This window comes from Canis lupus, chromosome 12 (assembly GCF_003254725.2).
Source record: "Canis lupus dingo isolate Sandy chromosome 12, ASM325472v2, whole genome shotgun sequence".
In the NCBI taxonomy this organism is placed as follows: domain Eukaryota; kingdom Metazoa; phylum Chordata; class Mammalia; order Carnivora; family Canidae; genus Canis; species Canis lupus.
In genome coordinates, this window is record NC_064254.1 from 15,323,865 (window position 1) to 15,348,260 (window position 24,396).

Here is a 24,396-nt window from a genome sequence, read left to right on the forward strand (position 1 = left end):
TTTGGAAGCTCATTAGAAAACATAGATGCCCTTATCCCCCTTAAACCCTACTCAATCCTAGGCCAAACCCAGCCATGTGCATAATTAAATCAACCAAAGGATGCTGACCTCTATGCAGGTTTAAGAGTTGTTATTCTAGCCTGGTTCTGGGATAGGGAACAGGAGTGCAGCACTGAAGCCAAGCCTGTGATTTGAGTTCTACTTTGGGGTTTGAGACCATAGCTCAAACTAACCAAAGGGTTTTCTGTGCTTCCTTGGTGTATACTTCTGGGATAAGGTTGGAAGACTGAATTTCAAATAAATAATGACTAATATTTTTAGTGTTCAGTATGAGACACACAATATTTGATACACTATTGATCATCCAGAATTATTCTGATGATCAGAACAACATCAGAATTTCAGTTGTTTTTCTGAAATTCAAATTTAACCGGGCATCCTCTATTTGACAGCTAGTCAAAGGTGGGAAAATAGAATTTCAAGGTGCACAGGACCCAAGCACTGTGGCTAGATTGCCCAGGGCTTGGGTACCAGCTTTGACTTGATAAATGTCAAACTGAGGCTTTCATACCTCAGTTTACTGATCTATCATGTGGAGGAAATCGTATTAATTCAGAGATTCTTAGGAGATTTGAATGCATTATTGCATGTAAAGTACATCAAACAGTGCTTGGCAGGTGGTAAGCCTCAATTATGGTCAGCAATTAATATTAGCATTACTAATATTTTAATTTCATCACCTGTGTTTATAGTTACTTGTTGAATTGTGTCAGAATTTGACTTCAATTGTGAGTCAGATTAACTTACCAAGTAAAAGGTGCTCCCAAGTCAACGGCCACCACTATGTAAAGAGAAGGATGGATCCCAGCCTCAAAATGATAAAAAATATTTTTTTACAGTAACTGAATTATCTGACTCAAAAGAGAGTCCTCGACAGTGTGCGTGTCAGAAATACTGTGTCTGTGTGTGTGTGTCTGTCTGTGTGTCTTGGGTAATCTGAAATCCCACTTAACTTTGCTTTTACTAAATGTGACCCCCATGGTATTTTCAGCACTTCCTTTCCAAGCTGAAAGGGTCCTGATTATTTTTTTTTAAGATTGTATTTATTTATTCATGAAGGACACAGAGAAAGAGCCAGAGACATTACAGAAGGAGAAGCAGACTCCTCAAGGGGAACCCAATGAGGGACTAGATCCCAGGACCCTGGGATCATGTCCTGAGTCAAAGGCAGATGCTCAACCACTGAGCCACCCAGGTGTCCACAAAGTCCTGATTATTAAAAAATTCTCAGAATCTGTGTACTCCTGCCACAGACAAGGAGCTGTTGTTGACATCAAAGTACGTGTGTTTACATCACTCGCTGGGCAGCAGCTGGGGACTGCTGATGCCTGACCCACAGCTGTGTTGGCACCAGCTGCAGTGGGAAGGCTTGACCATGGTAGAACCTCCCTCACTTCCTTGAATTCATTCAAGTGAATTCATTCCTGATAATCCTTGTCCTTCAATCTGCAGAGAACAATCATTAGGTTTCACTACTACGCCTCTGGAGAATGTTGTCCATTGTCTCTCCATTCTTCCAGTTATGTCTTTATGGGTCCCAAATATTATTTATTTATGTCAACACTTGTCACCTTATCAACAGTGGTGCTGAGTTGGAACTGCTCATACCTACACTTCCCAGCGTTTTTAGCAATATTCTAATCTTAGGCACTGTTGAACACTTGGGTTGCTCTCCTGGCACCAATATTTATGGGATTGTTTCTTCCTCTATAAATAGAAGAATTCCCAGTAGAGATGTCCCCCTCTTCTCTGTCCTGGATTCACATGGGCACACGTGCATACCACACACACACACACACACACACACACACACGTGCATGCACACACTAATTGAAACAGCAGATCTCCAGCTAACATCTGAAGGACATCATAACTCAAATAGAACTGATTGTTTTATAGGCAGAAGACCTGTAAAACCTTGGTTTTATTTCATCTTTCATTTTATAGCTTTTTGGTAACATTTTCATTGTGATATGTCTTTGTGGAGGAAGCCTTAGGCCTTTTGCCTTTGAGATGGGTTTCTTTGTACTCCTTTAAGTAGGCAGTTATAGTAGAAGTCAGGTAAAAAAGGTAGGTAGGGACAAAGAAGACAACCAATTCACATCTGGAAAAGTGTTGAGAAGTTTGGTGAATCTTGAGCTAGACAAATTTCTTCTGGAAGCACTACAATTTAAAGTTATTTAAAATCTCAGTGAGCATCTGCATAGATATGTGTGCACAGTACAATTTTAAGCACATATTTTACATTTTAGCATATTTTTAGTATGCTTCTGTTGTATAAACATAATGGAAAAGAGCTAGATGAACAGAATCTAACCCCAGGTTTGTCTCTGATCTGTCAGAACCTGTGGAAGCTAAAGAAAAAAAAAAACAGAACATGCTGGAACTGTTTCTTCCTCTATAAAATAAGCAATAGGGGAGTATGAGCCCAGAGCCATTCACATTCAAAGTCTATTGTTATATGCCCATTTGTCAGTTTCTCTTTGGACATTATTTATTTAATTATTCTCTCCTATAGTGTCTGTCAATCATCAAGCTAAGTGGGGAAAGATTAAAATTTTTTACTGGGCTTTATACTTGTTTTCTCCTCCAACCGGTTATTAAAATTCTGGAATATGTGTTGAGATAGGCTGGGAACCTACTAAGAATGAAGTCCTTGGGTTGAGAACAAAGGTGTGATTTTTGAGAATTCTAGAATTATAAAGCTGAGAGAGACAAAAGGAACGACTTAGCTCAGTCATTCCTTCCCCAGGATGCTTTACCCATCTGCTAAACTCTAATTTGTTCAACCACTGGATATTGAGAGCCTCCAATTTTCTGGGCACTGTACCAGACACCAGCGGTTCACAGCATAGCTGGGCAAGGCATTCATACACTCTAGCTCCCGTAGTTTTGGGAAACTCCAAAAGCAGTGATCCAGCCCTACTTTTGAAAACAACTGCTGGGTGGCTGGGGTCTCTTTGTTTCTTGTTTAAATCCTGCACCGTTTCCTTGAATGGATCTCCCTTCAGAGCCCAGTTCATGACCCTACCTCCTTGTGGGATCCTTTTAGACCCCAAAATCAAGAAATCTATTTTTTACAAGTGTGGGTGTCCTCTCCCACTCGTGGGAACTTTGGCTACAGAGCATTTCTCATATTGCTGGTGCTGTCAGCCTAGCATGGCTGCGTGCTCCCCACTAACAAAGATCTGGACTTTTTAAAGCTTTTCTGTCTGTACTTTGTATCTCAACAAAGACACAGGATGATCTGTTGTTCTTAGCTCATCACCCAATACTTCTTCCGATGTCCTAGTAGAGTACATTTCCCACAGACAAGTCCAGCTCAATCCCGTTGCAAGAGCCTGATGGCCAGCCTCGGGAGTTGGCTCTCTTCCAACCCCTTGTAACTAAAGATTTTCTCCTGTCATTCATGGGTCAGTAGAGCCAATATTAGCACCAAGCCCTTAGAGGACGATTAATGGCATTCCAGAGAAGGTGCCAAGCTGTTTCTTCCAGCCAAGCCTTCAGCTCAGCGATAGGGACCCAGCCTTCCTGGAATCCCCAGGTCAGATTTATTTCCCATCTTCCTCACAATACTCTGCTTACTTAGCGGGTAAAACCCATGGAATTTAAACTTCCTCTTAGATTGTTCCATTGAAAAAGTACTTGAACAGCACTTAAGGGAGGTGATGGTTACATAATAAGAAATAAGTATAATTCTTTGTCATTTACTAAATGCTTTTGTATGTATAGATTTGGTTATTTTGGCAATCTTACAAGTAAAGTGGGGATTATTTTCATTACATACTTGCAGAAAATGAGAAGGATAGGCCTATATTCTAAATAAAAATAATTTATCAACCTTTTCTCTAAATTTCTCTCCCCAAAGAATTTAATATTTCTCTTGGACTCTGAGCCAATGCATGTTATTGTTTGGGATATGATTTTAATAAGGTCCTGATTGTTAATTTGATCTCCATCTGAGTTTCTTACAAATAAGCTTGCTTTGTTCAGAAAAAAGAAGAATATACTTTTCAAAGCTATCCTCCTAGCAATGTGAGTGTCATCAGTGTCCAAGGATGAAAACACACTTTAGTAGGCCCATTGGAAAGAACCAGAAAACAGGCTTTGTGGCATCTTCTTATGTGAATGATCAGATTAAAGATGCTACAAGCTCTTCTTGGATACCTTTGTAAAGAAATGTAAAATGAATATCCAACTTTCATTCAGAGCTTAAACTGATAAATCTTAACTATTTCAAGTATACTAAAAACATTCTTTCTTTGTTTCCCTATGCCTATTAACCGTATTTTCATAATAATCTCCTAATGAGTAAAAGCAAGTTCCAAAAACATTCCCCAAATGATTCTTCTAGAAATAGAACCAGTTTCCTGGCATTCCACCTATCCTATAAATATTATGTTAGTCCATACTCAAAAACCTCCCAGGCCCCATACTAGATTCAGATAAAAAGTACACACACTATTGTGGCAGATTCGTCATCTGGACTCCTACAATCTGCCCTCAAACATTCCTTCTATCAAGCTTTGTCTTGTGCATCCTTAATTCTGGACAAACTGAGATTTTTTTCCAGGTTCAAGTGCTGCTTCAAAAGGTCTATGCATTTTGAACTTCAATCAAAGTAACCAAATGCCCTCTCCATTTGTCCCCATCTACACACCCCAGCGAGGTGTAGGAATGCTAATTTCATCACCATGTTCCCAGCATCTTTTTTAAAATGTTTGCCAAATTGATAGGCAAAATTTTTGTCTAATTGTTTTATCTTCCATGTCTTTGGTTTTTTATCATTAAGACTAAGCCTTATTTTTGTCAGATGTTTATTAGCCATTTGTTTTGTTTGTTTTTCTGGCTTGACTTTTTAAGTCATTGTTCAAAGTTTTTCTGTTGGGTTGTTTACTTTTTCTTAAGAACTGCTTCTTTGGAACTTTTGTATAACATGAATATTAGCTCTTTGTCACTTCTGTTACAAATATTTGTTCATTTGTCTTTGGTTTTTTAACTTTTCATGTTCTGCACAAGAGCTCAAAGTGTTCATGAAATCACATCTGTCATTCTTTTTCCAGTATGTATTTTAAACTAGGAGTCATGCATAAAAAATTTTTTTATAAAAAAAATATTTTTATACAGACACCTGGGTGGTTCCCCAGTTGAACATCTGCCTTGGGCCCAGTGTATGATCATGGGGACCCAGGATCGAGTCCCATGTTGGGCTCCCTCTGCCTGTGTCTCGGCCTCTGTGTGTGTGTGTGTCTTTCATGAATAAATAAGTAAAATCTTTTTAAAATTTTTTTTAATAAAATGACTGTAAAAATATTCTTATATATTTTCTTCTAAACCTTCTTTAATTTTAATTTTACATTTAAACTTTTAATCCTTTTGGAGTTACTTTAGATTTTGGTATGAAACCAGTGTTTACTTTCATTTTCCTCCAAATGAACAGTTATCCCAACTACATATCTTGACCAAACCATTCTTTAGCAAGATAGCTCAGTAATTCTTTATCAGTTTTAAAGGCCACCTTCGTCATATAATAAAATTCTGACTTAAATATTTGCAAATTTTACTGCTGTGTCTTTTCTTCCACTGCTTAGTGGTTAATTAGTATTTTGGTCAATAACATGGTAGAGTGTTATATGCCCAAGAAATATATCATTAAGTTTCTTATGAGAAACAATTAGCCTAATTTTCTAAGGGATTAAGCATAGGGAAGTCTTCAAGCAAAATTGTGCTAAACTACAAACACAAGTGTGCAGGGTTTTCATGGAAAATATAATCTGCTTATACAAAGTCTCTTTACCCAAAACTTCGCAGGTGTGAATCTGTTCCATTGTGACAAGCTACCTAATACCACAAATTTATAGTAAATGCCTGCTTATCCCTAAACAATAAAGGAACTTTTACAATCAGTTTTTTTATGTTATCTTACAATAAAAAAGCAAATAAGGAAATTCTCTTAGACTTTATATTAAAACACTTTATTTAAAACAAAATGAAAATCTAGAGTTTCCAAAGTCTGTGGACCTCAGAAATTAAAAATGGACATTTGCACTGAGGACCCAGAGGGGGGCCCAATAACCCCCCATCAACAAGATTTAACTACCGTTTGCACAGTTTGAGGGCTACATGCCTCACTGCTGTTCTCCTCTTTACATATTATTTATTCAACTGACTGCCTGCAGGGAATTTATGACAACTCTCTGAAATACCAGGGCACTTTCACACTTATTAATTCTTACGGATTTTCATTCTCGACATCTTAGAATTCCAGGTTTCCACCTGCCATTGAACAGGAGCCTCTGAGATTTTCAGTGGCTTTCAGAGGAGGGGTATGGTAGGAAGGCCTCCATTCTCCAAGGGTTTGTTCCTACAGTTGTGGATTTCCTCAAGGCTGGAACCAGCTGGGCATGTGAGAGGATATATGCCAGGCCATGTAGACCTTTTGCACCATCCCTCCAAATTTCTAGATTATTTTCACAGCTATGAAGACTGGGTATCTATTCCCTCTTGAACTGTGGAGACCCTGACATCCTGTGATCACTTCCTTGCCTACACACAACTCAAACTCCTCGATGTGTTTGGGAACTGTGTTTCCCCTTTTCTGTAACTATGGGTATTTCCTGCCTAAGAACTTAGAGAGAGAACAAGGTAGAATATTGTTAACGTTGCAAATACATGTTTGGATTGGGTGGAACATGGTTTTGTAAGCAAAACTGAGAATTCAGTGACACTGCCCCAGGAATACTACTTCTCCACCTTCTGCATTCTTCACCTTCATAACATCCCTACCACTGGTGACACCTTTTAATACCCAGGACCCTCTTGCTGCTTCCAGCTTGCCCTGGCTCTGAATCAAAGTGCTAACATCAGTCACTTACACCCCAGTTTAAATGAACGAGTTCATTTATTTTTTTCTAGGAGAATATTTGCATTCCTTTAATTGTGGAATGAATGACATCAAAGTGCATATGGATGCAAAGTATCTTCAGCACAACAAGAGATAAATCCTGTAATGGGAACCCTATCCCTACTTGAAAAAACAATTAAAGAAATTTACTCTCTTTTTAGAGAAGTAGGACATGCATACCTATGAGGCATGTCAGCAACAGTTTCCATCAATTTGTGGCCGTGCACAAAATAGAAGGATTTGCAAGTCAACCTGAGAAGCCTCAACATGCCTACATTTATTTTAAATCTTAATTTAAATCTTATTTTAAATCTTGACGCTGGTCCCTACCATTCTGCAAATTAAGTAACCAGAGCATGAAAAGCTAAATAATGTGCTCAAAGTTACAATAATTGCTAATAGTTGAATAAAGTAGTATGCTTGTGGCCGTTTTTGTGAGACTGTTTTGAATTTTGGTTATGGTTGGATAATTAGCAGTGGCTCTATTACAGAAAAAAAGAACATAAAAGGCTGTATTAATCTTCAAATAAATTATAGAACATATGTTTATCTATTTTTATTATTGTTTTTCTATCTGTAATTTTTCACCTATGTGTATTACTATCAGGATTAGGAAAAGCCACAGACATCATTTCTCCACACCTCTGCATTCTGACCTTCTTTCTATACTTTCTTCAGTAATTTCCCATCATCTAGTATATCAGGTTTACATAAATAAATTTATCTTAAAAAAAAAGAGGGGGGGGATCCCTGGGTGGCGCAGCGGTTTGGCGCTTGCCTTTGGCCCAGGGCGCGATCCTGGAGACCCAGGATCGAAGCCCACATCGGGCTCCCGGTGCATGGAGCCTGCTTCTCCCTCTGCCTATGTCTCTGCCTCTCTCTCTCTCTCTCTGTGACTATCATAAATAAATAAATAAAAATTTAAAAAAAATATTTAAAAAAAAGACCAATTTAAAAAAAAAAAAGAGGGGGGATCCCTGGGTGGCGCAGCAGTTTAGCGCCTGCCTTTGGCCCAGGGCGTGATCCTAGAGACCCGGGATGGAATCCCACGTCGGGCTCCCGGTGCATGGAGCCTGCTTCTCCCTCTGCCTATGTCTCTGCCTCTCTCTCTCTCTCTCTGTCTATCATAAATAAATTAAAATTTAAAAAAAAAAGAGGGGCACCTGGGTGGTTCAGTGGTTGAGTGTCTGCCTTTGGCTCAGGTCATGATCCTGGGGTACTGGGATCGAGTTCCTCATCAGGCTCTTTGCAGGGAGCCTGCTTCTCCCTCTGCCAATGTCTGCATTTTTCTCTGTGTCTCTCATGAATAAATAAATAAAATGTTTTTTAAACAAGAAGAAAGAAAAGAAAAAGAAAAATTGCTGATTTTCAAGGCCTGTCAGTCAGAAAATACAGTGTATGGCTTTATATTTATTAAGGGAAAGGAGCAGGAGAATGATAATATGGATGAATTTTTGGATTTTTCCTAGTTCAAGGAAGGAACTAAGTTGGGAAGTACTTTCCAGATTTATGCTGGTTCAGGCAAAGCTTATTATGAATTCATCTTAAAGTGAAAATACACTTAATCTGCTCAAGCATCTTTTTATTTTAAGAGATGGCTCAAGTTAATGTATTACTGACCAGGGGAAGTCATGAAACTGATATTTTTAACAAGTATCCATGGTGGCGCCTTCTTTATTCCAGTCCATCTACTTCCCAGGCACACCTGAAAAATAATGGATACTGTGTTCTAATCTCTTGTAGAGAGAAGTGTGTGTACAGTGTCAGAAAACCTGGAGTCTGTGAATCAGCAACTCACCTCAATTTACACAGTCACCAAGAAGATGAACTCTCTTGTCTCCGCTCATTGCTTTTTCCATCCTCTATTCATTTATTTAGCCTTCTTCAGGAAATGGGATTTTGAAATCAGAGTTTTCCCCACAGTGGAAGGGAGAATATCTCAGATGAACCAACCGTACTGGTGATACTAGACACATTCTAAGGAATCAAATGACAGCCATTGGGCTTACCTGGTGATTCCTCTCTTTCACAGCCTTTGGGAGCTTTCCTCCAGTGTATTTGTGGTTCAGTCACTTCTTAATGCTCTTCGGAAAGACATCGTTCATATCTGAACAGCAGCTCACCGGCATTCACACGGGCCCACTGATACATAAGGAACTCCAGGTGCATGTTGCTGCCCTTGTATGCAGACAAGCCCAAGACACACCCCCTTCAAGAAGGAAAAAAGAAATACTTTTCTGCTGACTCCCTCCCACTTGGAGTGAATACCAGGCCTGGTAAGAGGAAGGAGCTCTGAGACCAAGACCTAATGATTTTGCAGCAAACACAGACAGATTTCTGAAACCACAAAAGGAAAATGGAAGAAAAATGCTCTAGGGGAATGCGGAACACTTCTGTCCTAGATCAGTCTGCTAGCAAATGCCACTCTATCAAGCTTTCATGTCCAGCCTCAGGACAACCCGGGTCATACCCCATAAAGCAAAAGGAATGCAATCCTTCATGTATCATTCCAATTGGGGCAGGTGGGTAATTCCAATGGAGTGAAGGTAGGAGTCCATGTTATTTTTCCATTGCTGACTTTCTCACTCAAAGCCGAAGAGCCAACTTAGCTCTTTCCCAGACAAAGGAACCGCAGACCTGCTGGTGGGATAATATGGAATGGAGGCTGGTGAAACAGAACAACAGTGTACATGCTGAAGGTGAATGCTTTCTGTATATTCTTTGCTCTTAGAAAACCTAGAACTAAATCTGATTTTTAACTTTTTAAATAAATGTTTCTTTCCTTCCTAAGGATCCAACAGATTTGAAAACTAGCATTATCTTTATTACAAATGACTTTGAGGTGGCCTTAAGCCACTCCCTATTTTGCAAATGACTTGAAGTGGCTCATAAGGCTAGTGCATCAAAAAAAAATGATATTAAAATAGAAATAGAAATAAGGGAGCACAAACTATGAAATTTCTATATAAACTACACAAACTATAAAAAGGGAAGTTATAAAAGTAGAGTGGCAATTAAGAAAAAGAATGCAAACAAAAACCTATGCAGCGTCCACATGATTTTATAAATCTGAAACTTCATTTTAGGAGCAGAGCTTCCTAGCATTCAAAAAAAAAGGGGGGGAAGCTAATCGGGTATATTGTTCTTATCACAAAAGAGGAAGCATTCAAGTTCTGAGGAAGGAGAAAATGGTCTTCAGAGCACTAAATTCTGATAGAAATATATTTTTTTTAGAAAGAACAATATCCCTAAGACTTTTAGGGCCAAGAAGACCCAAATACAATGTGACCCTCTCATTTCCAACACCAAGTGAACCACATGGTCTGTAGCACAATTCTACATGGTCAAGGCTCAATCTGGTCCAGTAGAAAAGTTGTCCAAAGGACAAAGCCTGCTTGACAATCCCTAATTGCTCAAAGGCATCAACCATTCCTCTTTGTCTCCCATGAGCCCAGGAAGAATAGAACTGATCTCATAATTCAATCAAATCAATTTCATTCTCCTCTGTGCCCTTTTGCCTGTTTTCCTGATCCACCAACCAAATACAGAGAGTCAAGAGCTTCCAGAAGGACTTCATTCAGTTGATCTAGTCCTGAAGTACTAGGACTAGATGCTCTCTTTTCAGTTTGGTGCTGCCCTTTTCCTGTTATCTCTATTAAAATGCAAGTGCCTGTAGGAGCATAAAAGTCACTAATTCCTTAGTGGGAATATGTTCATAAAATGGAACCAATAATCTGCCAATCACTTAGGGAGAAAAGTGGCTGTGGAATTGGAACGGGAAAAAGGGAACGAGTAAGGCAGACAAAATGGCTAATCAATGTGGAGCTTAATGTGGGGGGGTCTTGAAGCTCACAAAGAAGCTCTGTTACTGACATCCAGCTCATTGTGTTGCAAAGCCTAGCAACCTCCCAGGGGCTGGCATATGGCCCTAGGACCCAAAGAGATTCCTATAGTTTCTTATTAGACCAAAAACATTTTAGCAGATAGTAGTAAATTAGGCAACCAATAGACATTAATAATTTCTTGAGCATATTGGTTTGAGGGAAAAATCTGAATCCAAACAAATGAATATATGTAAGAGTTTGTTCATTCCATATTTAATGGAAGGAGATCATAGTATGCCCAATATTTCGTTGTTTCACCAACAGGGTGTGCTTTTGAATTACTGATGACTCACTGGTAAGCCACTTACTCAGCCCTTCTATTTTCCTCCTAATGATCTACCAAGACATGAGACTCTGAACTCCTCAATACTTCCTGGTTAGGTTATGGAGCTCCTCAGTCCCTGCAGAAGATGGGAAGCAAAAGAAAACAGCATGGGTTTTGAGCCCTGTGGTGGCATTGTGACATAGCATTGTCCTGAGCCCAGGAAGAGCTATGTGTGAAGGCAGAGTTGATGAAGGCCTTGCTCCTCTGGTATACAATTGTAATTCTCCTGCTACTACAAAACCTCACAAATGCTCACCTGTGGAGCAGAAGCAAGGTGCTCACCTGAGCACACAAAGGCAGCTAAACAAATGTGTTTTGGTCCATCTCGGTCTACTTTACATCTCTTCTCTGGTAATCATAACCACAGAGCTTCCTTGACTAGGTAGGCTGGGCCCAGCATCCTAGAGAGAACAAGGAGGAAGATCAGAGGCTGAGGAAGCACTTGCAGACCTGTTGTGTCACTTGTTTGCTTGTGCTGGTTTTCTGAATGGTCTGATGGCTTTGGTTTCTCAGCAAGAGTAGAGTCACAGGAATAAACAGCAACAAACCTGAGGCCCTGGAGAAAGGCACTAGCAAACAGAATCACTCATTTGGTTGGAACTTGTTTTCTAAATCTTACCTCATCTTATCACTGGGTGGGTGGAGATATCTGAATGAGGTCAGCAGGTGAACCTGGAGAAGACTCTGGAGGACAGTGTGTATCCATCAGGGATGCTAGGCATTCTTTGCCCTTGGTCTTAGAGAAACTAATCCACAGGCTGCAAACACAATTGGTTGCCTTGAATGATATGGTGACTCTGTGAGATTGGTCCTGAGCTGTTTCAGGTGGCTTCATTCCATATTGTGAAATGACTCAATGCAGTAAGAAATATTTCATGGGTGCCTGGGTAGCTCAGTCAGTTGAGTGTCCAATTCTTGATTTCAGCTCAGGTCATGATCTTGGAGTCAAGGGATTGAGCCCCACATCAGGCTCTGTACTCAGCATAGTCTGCTTGTCTCTCTCCCTCTGCTCTTCCACCTGCCCCCACTCACACTCACTCATTCTCTCTCAAATATATAATTAAATAAATAAAATCTAAAAAAAATTATTTCAAGCGTGTGTGCCTGGGTGGCTCAGGTCATCATCCCAGGCTCCTGGGATGGAGGCCCACATCAGGCTCCCTGCTCGGCAGGGAGCTTCTCTTTCTCCCACTGCTCCCCACCCCGGGTCATGCTCTTTCTCTCTTGCTCTCGTTCTCAAATAAATAAATAAAATCTTTACAAAAAAATAATTCACATTATGGGGCACCTGGATGGCTCAGTCAATTAAGCATCCAACTCTGATTTCAGCTCAGGTCATGATCTCAGGGTCGTGAGAGCAAGCCTTGCTTTAGGCTCCACACCCAGTATGGAGACTCTTAAGCAGTCTCTCACTCTCTCCCTCTGCTCACTTGCTCTCTTTCTCTCTCTCTCCCCCCAAAAAAAGAAAAAAGAAAAAGAAATATTTCAGGTATATTTCAGGTCCCTGAAAGGAACAGTAGACAGAAAGGTTGAGTGTAAAATGTAAATTATAGGGCAGCCTATAGCTCAGTGGTTTAATGCTGCCTTGGACCCAAGGCATGATCCTGGAGACCCAGGATCGAGTCCCATGTTGGGCTTCCCTGCATGGAACCTGCTTCTCCCTCTGCCTGTGTCTCTGTCTCTCTCTCTGTCTCTCATGAGTAAATAAATAAAATCTTTTAAAAAAATGTAAATTATAGTGAGGAAGTTTTCCTAACTAATACGATAAGATTTTATCAAAACAGATATAGTCTCTTAACACACTCAGAACTAGGACTTAAAGAGAAGTGGGCAGGGAATTATTAAGCGAATTGAGGATAAAGCTTGGTTGAAGGGACTTATCAGAAACTCTTGGGAGTGGCATTTAATAATTATTGTAATGCTAATGAGCCTTAAAATAAAGTACATTCAAATAAACAGAAAGTTCACAAAACAGTAGGAAATCTTTTCCCATTGGTATCAGAGACAAGTGTAACAATCTACACACATGAACTCTGGCCCAGGGAGAAAACCAGAGAAGCTATCAGTGATCAAGCACATAGTAACAGCTCACATTTCCTAAGTACTTACTATGTTCCAAGTACTGTTCTGAGTGGTGTCCATGAGCTTTATGTTCCCAGCAGCCTGTGAGGCATTACCACTATCATCCCCACTTCACAGGTGAGGAAATGGAGGTACGCTCCGAGGTATACTCCGCTACTTCTAAAGACAGATGAGAAATGCAATTATTATAGATATATAATATATATCGCATATGTCTATAGATATCTATAAGAAGAGTATTCAATTCTTCCAAAATAACCAAAGAAAAGTGAAAGGCAACATGATGTCTCAGCTGTTAATGAGGCATAGCATTCTTACCATCCAGACCTTTCACAGTAAACTGAAGAGGCACCAAAGCCCTTCAGAATCCACATTTCCATTTCATTCAGGGAGGAAGCTTCAAGTTTTCGCTAAAATCCAAGGCTCTGGGCAAGTTTAGCAGGGCCAGACAAAATTCCCCCATTGGCTTTCGGCAGTTCAGAGTGTACAGTATTTGAAGGCCAGAGCTAACACCGAGAAAGAAAGCTATGGACTATAAAAGCAGTAAACTTTGTTTTTTTTCACTCTGCATTAAGAGAATTATACAGCATCAAGCATCCTCCTCTCTAAGCTTCCAGGGGTGGCAGGGAAAGCACACATCTCCCTGCACTCACAGGATGTGGAAAAACATGCAGGTCAGGGCAGCCTCAGTGAAGCTCAATCTGATACAGTTTACAAGAATCCTGCTTTTACTCTGCAGGTTCTGGAATCCCAGACCCTTAACAGTAAGATGCATTTCCCCATTGTCCTATAACAGCAGAAAAAAGAAACACAAACAAGGCTCCAGTACACTCAAGGGTCTGCTGGATTAGAGGCTAAAACCCGAAGGACTGTCACTTAGTCCCCCAGAGAAAAATTCCTGTGGGTGAGAAGCTCTCCCAGGACAAAATAAATCTGATTCTGTGCCTGGACATTTTTGCTTTGACGTTGTGGCTGTACTCAACTTCCTCATGAGGACAAACATCTGAAGATGTGGCCTGAGATTAAGACATTCTTTTTTGCGCAAGTGTTGTTTCTGTTTAGCAAACCGCCAATTGACCCCAGGGCTTCAGAATGTCCTTTAAGCAAAGGGAGACACCTAGTGGCCAAGACTCACCCCATAGCAGAGGCCACCTGTTTACCAAATCCCTGTAGGGTACAGAGGTTTAGATGCCATGAGGGTGAACTGGGACACTTGGTGAGAAGGGAGGAAAAAGAAGAAATGATCTGAATCAGGTAACCTCCGAGATCCTGAGCTACCTGGTCCAGATGCTTGGCAGGGATTCCACTCTCTGTGAAGTTCATTCACTCATCCATTTATTCATTCAACAAACAATCGTGTTAAATATCAACTTAGCTACAAGACACTCTGAGGCCATGGGGACCTCATAATTTATATACACTGCCTTCAAGGACCTTGTAGCTTAACAGAGAGACAAGGCTAGCAACAATCAATTAAAATATACTGTGATAAGGCCAGACCACACTATGCTGTAGTAGTCCATAGAAAAGGCACTCAAACAAATCTCCAAGGGTAAGAATACATGTCTAAACCACAGGTCTCAAACTGGCACCCTGAGAGCCCCATCTGGCCTGCAGATGTGTTTTGTTTGGCCCAAGCAGTATTTTTAAAACTCCGAATTAGTCGCTAACATGTAAACATCAAGGGATTTCACATGAAAATCCAGACTTCAGCTTTTTTTGAAAACTGAGAAGATCTGACAACATTATTTCCATATTCCTGTAGAATGATATTTAACAGGAGCTGGGCAGGGGCTGCTTACTTTCCTGTTCCTTTTTTAAATAACAACAAAGAATTTACTTATTTCAATGAAATTTTGGTAGATTTCATATGAATGGGATGCAAAAGTCAAAATTACAAGAATATATTCGTTGAAAATTAGTCTCCTACTATGCCTTATTCCAAGCCAACAAATCATCACCTACAAAGGCACTCAAATAGTGAGTTAGACATTGAATGTATTCCTACCTCATCCCCACACCAAAACTAGTTGCATTTGTATTATTGATTTTAAAACAAAATATGAAACTACAAATACTAGAAGAAAACAAAAAAAATTGTTTCCATTTTATTCTTTAAATAATATATTCATTTATGGAAAAGACCTTTTGTAAAGAAAGACCGTAACTCAGGCATCACACACAAGTTGATATTTGACCACTTAAAAAGGGAGGGGCGGGATTCTTCCTACCATAAAATATAATGAACAGCAACCAAATACAAATAAGCAACTGGAAAAATATTTTTGATTTACGTCATAAATGACTCCTTTCTTGAATATGTAATTCTTGTTAATCAATAAGAGGCACAACCAAAGAGACATGTGGGCAAATAGGAATAAACAAAAAAAAAGGATACAAATACTTTTGAGATAAATGAAAATGATGAAAAATTATTTTTCACCTCGCAGATGGGAAAAAAAATCAAAAGAAATGATAATATTTTTGTAGGTAGGAGGAAAGAGGCAGTCTCATATACCACTAGTAGGTTTATAAACTAGTAATTCTGTATCAAATTATAAAATGCACATATCCTTTGGACTAGCAATTCTTTTATTGCACTTCCTCTTATTGCACACATCCTTTTATTGCACTTCACTTTGTTGTGCTCCACACATAATGCATTTTTTTACAAACTGAAGGTTTATAGCAGCTCTGAATCAAGCAAATCTATCAGCCTCATTTTTCCAGCAGCATTTGCTGGAAAACAGAGACATGAGTCTCTGTGTCACATTTTGATAATTCTCACAAAATTGCAAACTTCTTCATTATTATTGAATTTGTTATGGTGCCGTGTGATCAGTGATTACAACTGGCTGAAAACTCAGATGATGCTTAGCAATTTTTAGCCTAAAAGTACTTTTTAAGTAAGGTACCACACTGTTTTTTTAGAGATAATGCTCTTGCACACTTAGTAGGCTACAGTATAGTGTAAACATAACTTTTATGTGCAGTGGGAAACCAAACTTTTCATTTGACTTGCTTTATTGCTCTATTCACTTTATTGCAGTGGTAAGGAACCAAACTCGCAGTATCTCTAAAGTATGCCTGTATTTCTAGAAATATAACCTACAAATATGCTTGCTTGTGTGCAAAATTATACAAATATATCATTCAAATGCATACCTATACAAATATATCCAGTGCAGAATTATTTTGTAATATGTGAAAATTAGAAGCAGTATAAAAGTCCATCAATAGATGTGGTGGATTGTATTTAAAACGTATTATATGTTCAGAACATATTTTTTTTTGTTTTAAGCAATTGAAATTCTGAAATTGTTACTATAGTGTAAATTAGCTTAAATTAATACAGACATTGGTACCAAGAGTGGGACACAAGCTTTCATAAGAGAAATATGAAAAGTATGTGGCATTTGCTTCCAGTCTGGCAGATGGGAAGCAAGGAAATTTATTGGAAAAGAATAGAGAGAGGTGTTATATGTAATGCAATGAAACATTTGAGTGAAGCTGGATGGCAGATAATGTGCTAACCAAACTTGTGGCTTTAGGCAAAGAAGTTAGAATCCTTTTTAGTATAACAGTGGCTTTCCTTACAGTGCAACTCTCTTAAAAACATAGTTGGTTTTTTAACTATTTTATTCCAATTAGCTCTATGGCCTGTGATATTGTGACTAATAATAAGAAACATGTGTTTGGTCTCTGTCCCTGTTTCTGGCACAGAGCTCCTAAGTTTTATTAAAACCATTGGAATTTCCTAAGTGATGGATGCAGTAAAATTGTCTTATGTTAAAGAGATGATTTTTGTTTAGCATCTAAGGATGCAGGAGCTGATTGCCAGGAGAACTGAGTGATTGAAGGATTAGAATTTATGGCCCCACCCTCCTAGGGAAGGGACCGGTGTTGAGGGCTGAATCAAACACCAATGACCAATGATTTTATCAATCCTGTCTGTGTAATGAAACCTACATAAAAATCCAAAAGGACAGGGGTACCTGGGTGGCTCAGTGGTTGAACATCTGTCTTTGGCTCAGGTCGTGATCCAGGGGTCCTGGAATTGAGTCCCACATTGGGCTCCCCACAGGGAGTCTGCTTCTCCCTCTGCCTATATTTCTGCCTCTCTCTGTATGTCTCTCATGAATAAATTAAAAAAAAAAAAAAATCCAAAAGGACAGGTTTCTGAGAGCTTCCAGGTTGGTAAACATGTGGCAATTTGGGGACAGTGGCACACTGGGAGAGGGAGGGAGCTTTATGCATCTGTTCCATCTGGCAGTTCCTGAGTAATATCCTTTTATAATAAATTGGTAATCTAGTAAGTAAAATGTTTCTCTGAGTTCTATGAGCCACTCTAGCAAATTGAACAAACCAAAGGAGGGAGTCATGGGAACCTCTGATTTATAGCCAGTTATTCAGAAGTATAGGTAACAACCTGGAGTTGCAATTGACATCTGAAGTAGGGGATGTGGGAGGCAGGCTTGTGGGACTTTAACCTACGGAGTCTGATGCTATCTTGACTGACAGTGTCAAAATTGAGTTAAAAGGTAGGATGCCCCACTGGTGTCCAAGTCTTGCTTGGATATGTGGGGGAAACCCGTCCTCTCTCCCACATGCATTGGAAATGGATGCAGAAATTTCAGTGCCAATAGCTATGCTCCCCCACCCCCCATCCTTTGGGAGACCTTTAGGGAATCAGGCCACACCTTTGGTCTCTTTTCCCGGAGCAATTTTTTCCAAATGAAAGGATTTACTTAGAAGCATCTTAATCCAATTGTTTCAGCAACAGATTTGATGGTCATACCCTGACTTGTTCCTTGTCAGGAGGCTTACTTGTAATTGGTCCTACTCACTGAAGTCCACCTCAGTTTTATATTTTACTAGTTAGAGGTAGGAATTAGTTGCATCTTCTGCCTGGAAATTTTGCTTTTTTTAAATTTTCTTCTCTTTTTATTCCTGCTTGAGAACCAGTCATTGTTTTCTTGGAATAAGTAGTGTAAGTGGGCCAGGAGCAGCTAAATGATGCTAATAACTGTTTTTTCAGTTACCTCACTATTTGTTCCAACACCATTTATTGAAAAATCCACCTTTTCCTCATTGTTTTGAGATGTCACTTTCATTAAATATGAAATTCCTGTGTGTCTTGGGGTCTATTTGTGGACTTTGTTGTCCTTTTCATTCATCTGTGTTTACTCAAGGACAAACAACACTATTTGCTGTAGCCTCACTATACATCTTCATATCCAATATAATAATTCTTCCTTATCATTTTCCTTTTTCAAATTTTTCTTTCTACTGTTTAATAATTTTTTGTATAAACTTTAGGAGAATTTTTCCATATAGACTTTAAAATCAGCTTGTGGTCCCTCCCTCCAACAAACACTACCTCCTTCAAAATCTATTTTTTAAAGACTTTATTTATTTATTTAAGAGAGAGAGAGAGAGCAACTGCGCATGAGCAAGGAGAGTGGTAGAGGGAAAGGGAGAAGCAGACTCTCCACTCAGCAGAGAGCCAGATGCAATGCGGGGCTCAATCCCAGGACCCTGAGATCATGATCTGAGCTGAAGGCAGACATTTAACCCACTAAGCCACCCAGGCGCCCTCAAAATCTATTAATATATTTATTGAGATTGTGTTGAATGTAAGGCAAACATAAGGATAATTAATAGCTTTTGAATGTTGGGTTCCCATAATTAAGAATATGGCTTGATTTTCCATTTGCTCGAATAAAATACTGAGGAATGTTTCTAACAAATATACAAGATCCATAATGAAGAAACCTTCCAAATTTACTAAAGAACACAAAAGAGAATTTTTTTTTAGTTACATCCCAGGCTTGTGAGATATATGTGCATGCTCACATGTGTCATTAAAATATAAAACAAAATTAACCTGATATTGAGAAATATTCCACTCAGGATGATGTTCCATTGCAAGTTTACCATGAAATTGCAAAGAGGAGCTTCTGGGATAAATGGGGAATAAAAGATACACCTTTAAAAAGAAATACATTTATTTCCTAAAGAAAGAGTGGCAGGGGAGGGGAAAGAAGCCAGGGAGACAGAAAAAATATACTCACTTTTGCTGCTCTGGCTATTTATATTTGTTACTGCTCCTGCTTTATGGCCCTGGGATATGATGTGGGTTTGCAGACAGCTCCTATTTTCCTGCACACCGATGAAATTTAAACAAGGTCAGAGCATGCTTAATTATCCATCTATATTTGTTACCCACCCCACCTTTTTGTCCCTTTCCTTTCCTCCTCTTGCTCACCTTGGCAGTTCCTCTGCCTTGCAAGGGCATGGTGGAGGAGGGTACTGCAAATCATGAAGAATAAATCCCAAAGCTCTCTATTGCAGTATGTGTTCGGTGCTCTGGCAAGCGTTGGTACTGATTAGTAGCAACCTCTCTTAAAAGACCTCTTTTAACTTGACTTAACTCTAATTTTCAGACCTCAAAGCAGACTCTTATGTGGAGTATTCTCAAATTTAATGCTTCTTTCACAGATTCTGTAAGCCTTTATTCATAAACTTGATCAAACACATCCTCACACTTAATGACTCTGCCAGCTAGAGACCTAATTTATAATTTGTCATATAAAAAACTTTTTCACAAAAAGTTTTAAACAAAAATCCACATCAATCCACATAGAGAATTTTAGGAGCTGGTGTCAATTTATCTTTATAAACCCATATTCTTTTTTCTAGTTCCCTCTCATGACAGCAACTCACAGTTAGGCAGCAGGCCAGACTTTGGGGTGCAGTTGTTTAAAGTGGGAAGACAAACTTAAATGGTTCATCAAATGCCTGAACAGAATAAACAAAAACACAAGCACGCTTAATTTACCAATTGTGTTATTAGTCAGGGTCCTCCACAAAAATAGGACCAATAGGCTGTACGTAGATAGAAAGAGATGGATTATAAGGGATTGGCTCATGTGAATGCAGAGGCTCAGAAGTCCAAGATTGGCCATGGGCAGACTGGAAACCCAAGTAAGATGATGTGCAGCTCCAGTTCAGAACTGAAGCCCTAAGAACCAGGAGAGCCAATGGTGTGGGTTCCAGTGTGAAAGCTGACAAATTCAAGATCCAAGATCCCAGAAGAGTCTAAATCTGAGGGCCAGGAAAGACCTGTCCCTGCTCAATCAATCAGGTGACAATATTCTCTCTATTCACAGGGAGATCAGTTTTCTTGTTCTGTTTAGGCCTTCAACTGATTGGTTGAGGGCTACTCACATTATGAAGGGCAATTTGCCCTATGCAGTCTATCAATTCAAATATGAATCTCATCCAAAAACACCCTCACCCTCGTTACAAGTTAACTGCCATAAATGGTCCAACCCATATGGTTCTGGATTTTTCATGCTGCTCTTATTGGCCTCCACATGATTTCTATCCCACTCTTCAAAAATTATAATGTTGTACTTTTTTGTTGAGACTCATCTATTTAACCAACCAAAAATAGATGAAAATCAATGAGATATTGGGTATTGCACAAAAGCCATCAGTACATCAAGAGCTACCATCTTTTGTCCATGGTATGGAAAATTTCTGGCACTTCATCTGGATCACCTTAGCCATCTGATCCCATAGATAACTCCTCTTACCTTGGTAGGTGTCAGGTAACTGGACACACAATACATGAAGAGGCCTATATTCAATCCAACTGACCCTAACAACTGACTAGCTAGAACAATCTGGACCCTTCAGGTTCACTTAACAAGCATCAAATCTGTGTTTACCATGACCCAACATTTCAAGAGGTCTCCAAGGGCAACATCTTTTCAGGGTGAATACTTGGGAATGGGGAATACACTGAGAATTACTAATATCAGTGCTTACCTACATTAAGGCACTTTAAAGTATTGGTTTGCCTACTAGATACAAGAAATAAAATCTAAGAGAAAGAAAAGAAGCTTTTTTTTTTTTTTTTTTTCCTGAGAGTAGACTATTTCAGGTCTTCAGAAAAAAAGGTGTAATGATTCACAGAATAGGTTTCTATACTAAGAAACAAGGAAAACCTCCAATCAAAGAAAATGTGAGGATCCACCTTTCTCTGTGGTATGGATAGGGAGAGTAGTGAATTTCATCTGGGCACAATACCTATGCAATTCCCCCACTGAGTCATGGAACCTGTTGAAGTTGCTTCTCCCTGTGGTTGTCCCACAACAAATGGACCACAGTGCTTCCTCCAACCACCCACCCCCGGTGCCACTTACTCTTTCCTAGGACACAAATAGCCTTTGAATAGAAATAACCAAGACAATTCCACTTATTTCTCACCTCCTAATTTCACTTTTAGGAACACAGTAGTTCCAGAAAATGTTCTGCATGTATTTACTTAATTAAATTTCACAACAACCATCTCTGAAGTGTTCTATTTGTTTCTTCCATGTTATAATGATGAAAAAGGCTTTGAAAGGTTAGCCAGCTCATTGAAGGTCACAGAATCAGCAGAAAAGCTGACTCTGAAAATTAGGTCTGTCCACCTTGGGTTTCTGAGCTTTTCCTTATTTATCCTTAAATCATGACTTAATGCTTCTATGTCCAAATTTAGAAATCATGAGACTTTAAGTATATGGTTTTAAGGAAACTTTACCAGTCGTAGGATACTTCAAAGGATGAAATTCCCCCATCTGTGCAATGAATAAAAGTTTCTGGACCTATATTGGTTAAAAGAAATTCCACTTCAGAGATTTTTTTTTGGGGGGGGTCTCAAAACATAATTTAAATTACTGCTTTAAATTCTTAAAAGCAGTTTGACCATTTGAGGAGACAATGGGAGCCCTGACTCTAGCTGTTTCATAACTTTACTCAAAATCATATGGCTGAAAATTTTTCTTTTTTCTTTTCTCCAGCTTTATTGAGATATAATTGGCCTATATCATTGTGTAACTTTAAAGTGTACAATGTGATGATTTGATATATGTGTATATTGTGAAATGATCACAATAAAATAATTTGATTTAACTAACTCAAGCTTGAGAGGACTGAGGGAACTGAAGAGAGTTTCTTTAATTACTGAGGGACTTCTCTGAGCTAAATACTAGCAATCCCTACCCTCAGGGGACATACAATTAATAAAGGACATGGACAAACAAACAATAATAGTGTAACCACCCCACTCATCATAATGGGAATTGGAGTCTAATAGAGCTGGTGATGAGCAGACTCATCCAGGTCATTTCATCAACCTCACAATGAGCTGACACTACATCAAATGAAACTGAATTTGGGAGATCTTATTTATGTTGCTACAGCTGACTTTTCTATAACATTAATATTATAGCTAAGTGTTAGATCAGCAGATGCCCAAAGAAATACTGAGCACCTAACCCATGTCTGAGTACAGAAAATATATATAAATTACACCCATTCTGCCAATCAAATCCACTGCACATTTCTTCCCAGAACTCCCTCTTGCCTCTCCTATTGCACCATGAAAAACAGATAGTGCAAGGGTTAAGAATAGGGGCTCGAGGTACAACTGCTGGTTTTGAAGTCAATTCTACTTTCTTGGCTGATGACGCTAAATAAGGCATCTTAACTCCTAAACTTATCCATAAACCTACCTCAATTCATGCCTATCTCAGAGGGTTGCTGTGCAGATTAAATGAGACAACGTATGTAGAGTGCTTTTCTAACAACTAGCATAGAAAAATGCTTTTAAAAATGTGGCTTCCTCAAACAATAGCCATTTCCTTCTTCTCCATCTCATCAAGTCCTACAGTGAATTAAAAGCCTGCGTTGAGTTCTCTTTTCCATGGCTATTTTCTCCCTTGCTATTCTGGCTTTTAATAGGATGACTTCCCTTAAATAATCAACACCACACATGTAAGCCTTGGATAATAGGCTTATTAGATTCTGACAACTCCTACAAAGGAAGTTGGTTGGGATGGGTAAGGGGCAAACGGGCAAGCACTATTTCCATAATGTTGCTCATGCTGGTCCAGGCTGGCCAGGTTGCTGGAGTGTTCCAGAGGGGACCAGTGGAGATCAAAGACCACACTTCTATCTTCCCCTCCTTCCCCTTCAATCTACTTTCTAGCTGTATAACTCAAGGTAAGGACAGGTTTGGTTGCTTTACCTATAAAATGGGCAGGATCCCATTTCTCCTAGCTGAAGTCAGGAAGCTGAACCATATCCTAGTTGAAAGGCCTCCTTCACCTCTGATCTGAGATTCTCCTGGCACATGTGTGCTGGGTGTGAGAGGGTGCCTCACCCCAAAGCCAGGTGGCCAGTACATCTGGCCTCCCCAGAGGCATCCATACCCTCTGAGTGAACAGGACATGCTGTTCTTACTTCCCTCTACTCCCTCCAAAATCTGGAATATCTCTCCAGTCAGGCCATGAGCCAACAGCTACTAGAACCCAGGCTGCCAGCAGGGCAGTACCCAGGGCTCACTGATGTAAATACTGATGAGGAATGATTGAAGTTTGGCTCTGTCTGTCCCTTTATGTGCTATCTTCAGCCAAAGGCCTGCAGGCTTTCATCTGCTGAGCTGGGCATCATTAAACAACATTATTCTTCCTTCCTGCCTCAATGGCCACCCCTCCTTCTGGCTGCTGTCTCAAAGGAAATAACCAGCAAAAAACAGACAGCCCCTGCCATTTAGACCTCTTTTAAATGCGGGGGGATTCTGGAGTTTTCTCCAGCATCTCTAATTCTTTACTTTCTTTCCTGGTGACTAACCTCAAAGAGGAATGACAGACAGACAGAAGAGGGGACTCGAGACTTCTTTTGGCCGGAGAAAGAAATGATTTATGACTGAAGAGTTCTGATTCCGTCTGTAACCAGGCAAGGCCCATCTGCCTCCAGGTCTTCCTTAGACAATGCAGGATAAGGTCCCTGGTGAGAGTAACCCACAGCCCAATGCCAATGCTGTACCTCACACACACACTGTGGGCACACAGCTGTCTGTGAAGACCATCAGGGCATTGCATTCAACTGTGTAGGTTGTGTTTTCCCAAGGGCACCTGGCACAGTCAGGGCTGAAACTCAACTTGGTCTCCACTTGCCAAATCATGTGTCACATCTGTCCAGCCTGCTGCCTTTTCTGGTTTTTACAAAGTCCCTGTAAAGGCTAGCGTGGGCACTCAGTGGGTCTGTGTCTCTTGTCAGCCATGCTGGATAGATGTCCAAATAGA

At 39.7% G+C, this 24,396-nt stretch overlaps 1 protein-coding gene across 10 annotated transcripts in view; it reads right to left on the reverse strand.

Annotated features, from left to right (window-relative positions):
* ADGRF1 (adhesion G protein-coupled receptor F1) overlaps positions 1-24,396 on the reverse strand; it is a 91,776-nt gene that overhangs the window by 43,535 nt on the left and 23,845 nt on the right. For 5 of the 10 annotated variants that reach the window (XR_007401157.1, XR_007401152.1, XR_007401159.1 and 2 more), the window contains exons 2-5: positions 19,330-19,417; positions 13,283-13,414; positions 8,763-11,574; positions 8,585-8,669 (exon numbers count right to left, since the gene is read on the reverse strand). The gene's annotated coding sequence lies outside the window, so the exon portion shown is untranslated. The remainder of the gene's footprint in view (positions 1-8,584; positions 8,670-8,762; positions 11,575-13,282; positions 13,415-19,329; positions 19,418-24,396) is intronic. The other 5 variants (XR_007401158.1, XR_007401155.1, XR_007401156.1 and 2 more) reach the window with 4 other exon arrangements.